This window comes from Panthera tigris, chromosome C1, assembly GCF_018350195.1.
Source record: "Panthera tigris isolate Pti1 chromosome C1, P.tigris_Pti1_mat1.1, whole genome shotgun sequence".
NCBI classification, from domain to species: domain Eukaryota; kingdom Metazoa; phylum Chordata; class Mammalia; order Carnivora; family Felidae; genus Panthera; species Panthera tigris.
In genome coordinates, this window is record NC_056667.1 from 73,003,939 (window position 1) to 73,009,241 (window position 5,303).

The 5,303-nt window shown below is 42.7% G+C and overlaps 1 long non-coding RNA gene across 2 annotated transcripts; it reads right to left on the reverse strand.

The window, feature by feature from the left end:
- Window positions 1-213: 213 nt before the first annotated feature.
- Window positions 214-3,208, reverse strand: LOC122241226. Of its 2 annotated transcripts, none has more exons than XR_006221257.1 (3): window positions 2,903-3,208; window positions 2,489-2,581; window positions 214-836 (listed from the first exon to the last, which is right to left on the reverse strand). It is a non-coding gene; the product is annotated as an uncharacterized LOC122241226 (long non-coding RNA). The 2 variants fall into 2 exon arrangements; XR_006221258.1 differs by having other exon boundaries at window positions 215-836; window positions 2,987-3,208.
- Between the last annotated feature and the right edge of the window lie 2,095 nt (window positions 3,209-5,303).

Genomic DNA, 5,303 nt, shown 5'->3' on the forward strand with positions numbered 1-5,303 from the left:
ATAGAGAATAATCTGAGGGTTGATAGAGGGAAGTGAATGGGCAGGGATGGGCTAAATGGGTGATGGGTACTAAGGAGGGCACTTGTTATGATGAGCACTGGGTGTTGTGCGTAACTGATGAATCCCTGAATTCTACCCCTGAAACCAATATTGTACTGGATGTTAAGTAACTAAAATTTAAATAAACATTAAAAAAAAGAATGTGTCTCCATATATATTCTTAGGAGTTCATGAGTCCTTTAAGACAATTTTCAAATTTGGTTTTCATTTTAACGATAATCTTTTAAAATATCAGTTGTCGATTCTGGAATATCTAGTTTGGCAAGCAGGATCAGAATCTCCATTTGCATTTGTGTTTTTAATCATGGCATCCATGTCTTGTGTTGCCCAAATGACATCAGAGCCCTCTGCACAGATGGTAATTTGCACAGCCAGACCAGTCTGGGGAGGACTGTCTTCATGCTGGTGCCTGGGTTCTGGTTTGAGAAACATGGCTTCAGTGTATATTTCGCTCATGGATAAGATGACTACATAATTTATCATTCAATGGAGTAATAATGGAGACATTTGGTACACTTGGCTACCTGTCCCTAGCCACCATGGGCTGCCCAGCCATTGGATGACGAGGCCCCGGAATTGGTGACACTCACAGATGTGGCTATGGACTTCACCCAGGAAGAGGAGCAGCAGCTGAACTCGGCTCTGAGGGGCCGGAACAAGGATATGATGCTGCAGAACTTCTGGAACCTGGAATCTCTGGCTATTTGGGGACTGGGAGCAAGAGAGGCAAAGTTCCTTGCATCCGGCCATCTCCTGATTTGTTGATCCCCTCATACCTGAATAAGAATAAAACCTACGTTAAAAATATTTTTTTTAATGTTTATTTATTTTTGAGAGAGAGAGGGAGAGCATGAGTGGGGGTGGGCAGAGAGAGAGGGAGACACAGAATCTGAAGCAGAGAATAAAACCTATGTTTTAAAATAGCTGGAGCCTTCTGGGCCAGGCTTCACTTCCAGCTGGGGTCTGCAGAAGATCTCAGACTAGTTGTCCTAGACTCTAGGCTTCTTCCCCTTGTCTCCGCCTGTGGCCACTCTCTCCCTCAAATCTGGGTCTTTTCCCTCGTCACCTCCTCTGGGCTTTGCCATCCATGCCTCCTGCTCTCTTTGGTGGGTCCACACGTTGTTTCTCAGTCTGCCTTCACTCTCTCACCTTGTAAATAGAACCAAACTTTCCCTGTAACAAGCAAACAAACAAAAAACCACCAACGACAAAAAACCTGAGACTTCCTGAGCATAAAAGGAAAACTGCTTATTAATGACTGTGTGGGGATTATAACGTAAACTGGAATGTACTGGGAAACCCAGGATGACTGGTTATCCTGCTGAAGGCAGAGTGGCTTTGCTTTTGTTTTCTTCCTGGCAGCTGTTACAGAAGTCCAGAATTGTCTCTGGCTCTGCCCTGCTTCTACCTCAATGCCCAGCCCCAGTAAAGGGCCCTGCTCCTTCTCCAGGGAATAATTCTCTAGGCTTCACCCAGAACGCAAAAGCTATTAATTGTTAGCTGATCTGCAAGCATAGGGTGTGGGGAGTGCTTTGCCTCATTGGTTCAGCTGTTCCAAATGTAGTTCTTTTAATTAATTGCTCTTATGATTTCTCACTCCCCACCCGCCACCTCCCTCTCCCCCCCTCCAGCTCTGCATGTGTTGCCTCTGAACTTGGAACTTGTCCAGGATTTCCTTGCTGTTTTCTTCACTTTTCATTTCTCTGTCACCCCAGTCCCATGTGCTGTCTTCCATGAATTCCTCCATTTCTAGCCTGTTGACATGGCAATTCCACTTTTCCTGAATAGGTTTGGTTTCGTTATTTTAAAACATTTCTTTTCTAGAACTTCCCTAGGACCTTTGGAGGAAGGGGAAGCAGATACCGGTGCTCAGGACACCCTCATGAACCAGAGCTCCCTGTTCAAAAGCTCTATGCTTTTTGAATTTGAATCTGAATATGGATGTATCTGTTCTCCTGGGTATAAGACCACCTCAAAGTAAACAATGAAGTGACACTGAAAGATCCATTTAGGAGACTACTGCCTTTTCTATTCTGTCCTCTCCTTCTCTAAGTAAACCCAGAACCAAACACTCTGTGAAGGAATCAATTCTCAGAAGAAAACTTTCTTAACTAAAACTCCACTCTGTTCTTAACTAGAACCCCACTGTCTTCAGAGCTCAAACCTGTCCTGAATTACAGGGGGAATAGTTAAGTGGTTTAAAGTAGAGGACTGTTATTCCTAATGCTCTTTGGACATGTGAGGAGAGCATCAGAAATTGACAAAAAGTTAAATATATGTTGAAAAGCCGCCACAGTTTTGGGCTCAGTGGTGGAGGGAGTGCAAACAAATATAAGATTCCTTCCCTCAATATACTCATTACCCAGCGGAGTTGAAAATATATGCAGAAAAAGTTAGAGGCAAGAGAGAGTAGGTCACATGTCAGTACCTAAGTGCCACGTCTGAGGCCAGCCTTCAGGATCATGGTTTCATAAGTCAGGAGCTCTCTGTAGTCCTGGAGGCTCATGGAGGCAGCTCAAGCCTGTAAAACATACAGTGGTCTTCCCTTTAACTGCGGTCTCGCTTTCCCTGGTTTCAGTTACCTGTGGTCAGCCCCTGTCCAGAAGAAGATGATCCTCACTCCCCACCTGATGTCAGAAGGTCAATAGTAACCTACGCTCCGTCCCAAAGCCTACATCCGTCACCTCGCTTCATCTCATCAGGCGGGCATTTAACTAGCTCACGTCATCACAAGAAGAGTGAGTAGAGTAAGATACTTTGAAAGAGACCATAGTCCCGTTTATTACAGTATATTGTTAAAACCATCCTATTTCATAATTAGTTATTGTTGTTAATCTCTTACCGTGCCGAATTTATAAATGAAACTTCACCGTAGGTATGTATGTATGGGGGGGGGGGGGACCATGGTATATTCAGGGTTTGGTACCGTGGTTTCAGGCATCCACCGGAAGTCCTGGAATGTATCCCCCCACGGATGAGGGGACTACAGTGCTCTGACTTTTGAAGAAAGAATAGGAGTTAGGCTGGTGGAGAAGTGAGACTGAGAGAATGTTGTGGCCAAGAAGAGGGAGGCTGCAGTGTGCCGTGTTTGGTGGGTGGGTCAGCGAGGTAAGCACAGAATGTAGCAAGGAGGGACAAGGTTTGTTAGCAAGGGGGACGGAACCTTGTGAAAGTTCTGGAATATCAGCTAAGGTATTTAGGTTTTGCTCAGCCAGAGGATTTTGACGAGGAGTACATGATTAAGGTTGTGGTTGAGGAGGCTACAATGTGCTTAAGATGTGTTTATGAATTATAGTTGTGAAGCATGGGGAGAGAATAATGTGAAGACCAGACAGAAAGATAGCTAACAATTAATTCTATCAATCGTATTAATAGAAAAAAAAAAGTTGCCATTTTAGGGATGTCTGACTGGCTCAGTTTGTGGAGCATGTGACTTTTGATCTCAGGATGGTGAGTTCAAGGCCACTGTCAGGTGTAGAGATTACTTAAAAATAAAATCTTTTTTTAAAAAAGTTACCATTTTAGGTTATAATATTAACAGAGATTTTGAGAAGTAAAAGAGATGACAATATCAGCAATTATTTAACAGCAAGCTTTACTTAGTGATAAACCAAAATTTTTAATGAATTTAAGAATTTAAAGTTTATCCCAAAATTCCTTATAAGCATCCTAAGATTAAGAATATGACTTTCTTTTATCCTACCCAATAGGAATTTTAAAGGAATTTATTTTTCCAAGATGTGTGTGTGTGTGTGTGTGTGTGTGTGTGTGTTTGGCCAACATTATTTAATTAATGCACCATCGGATGTGATCACCACATTTGCTGTATTATGGTATCTAATATATTAGAAAAGACTGCAGGCTTTTGGCAGGTGACAGAAAAATGGGTAAGACCTACATTTTAAAATAGGTTATAAAAGCATTTTTGTTTACCTTAATTATAGAACCTATAAAGAGATAAAAAGAACTTCCACATTATAAATGAAGTTCTTCTGGAAGCAATGAATCCATCAAGATAGTGACTCTGTCTCTGAAAGTCATGATCTCATTGCAGCTAGGTCTGTAAAATTATGTTTGTGAAAACCCCAGATGGGTACTTTACTTCCAACTTCCTCTTTGTGAGTCTTTTTTTTGTGCCAATCACTGTGGGGATTACATGGAGATAAAGACAACGTTCTTCTCCTTGAAGAGTTTGCCATCTAGCAGGGGTATATGACACTTATACTATAATTGCTGAATGGAATTAGTCTTACATTGTGTGAATATACTAACAGGATGGTCAAATGTGAATATACTAACAAATAAAGCAACTCACTTACTAGCTCTCTTTACTCCTATCTGATGAGAACCGAAGAAATCGTCTTGTTGATTTTCCTGAAGCTTCTCCCCTGTTGTCCTCTTCCTTGATAACATGCTGCTCTGGGTGTTTTTATGATCACAGTAGTGAATGAAGTCAGGCCTAAGAGGGTAGGTGACTGACCTTCGGTTCATATCCTGCCAGATACGCCTAAGCTAAGTTTTGGGCCTTCTTTGGAACACTTGATGAATCTGTTGAGCAGCCCACATAGATCCTTCAAGAACCCCTTTGTAGCCACTATCGCACTGGCTCGGAAAGCAAAGCAGCAGCCAATGGCCACCATATGCAAACGTAAACTCTTTGAACATGACACTGTGTTTCCTTGTCCAGAACTCAAGGTATTTGGCACTCAGAACATGCATTCATTCATACATTTATCTAAATACTATTGAATTTCTACTCGTGCCTGCCATATACTAAAGACAGATAGTGGCTAAGGTACAATAATATCCTAAGGTAGCTTTCAGTAGATAGAGGAGACAGACAGATGCCACGTAGTGAACATATATTGTTTTTATCTGTCCAGCATCTCTCCCTTTCTTTTTTCCTGGCAACACTCTTCTCTTTCCCATGGGGAAGTTCTCTTTTCCAATTTCAAGTGGTCTGGAGACAGCACCCATCAGAGTAGTTCTCCACCCCCACAAAACCATGGGAAGTTGAGGGGCAGGCGATATGTGCCTGTGGCCATAGTGATTATCCCAGGAATAAACATGTAAACCCAAGCCAGGCCAACAGGAGTAATTCCCTGGGGTCTAATATGTGGCTGCCAGGAGAAAGCAGCTCTGCTTCCTCTGAGGTCATCGGGATGATGTAAACCCAGTACCCTCCGCAGTCAGGCTCTCCCCCAACCCTACTCGCACCCCCCTACTTTCTGCTCATAGAAGAT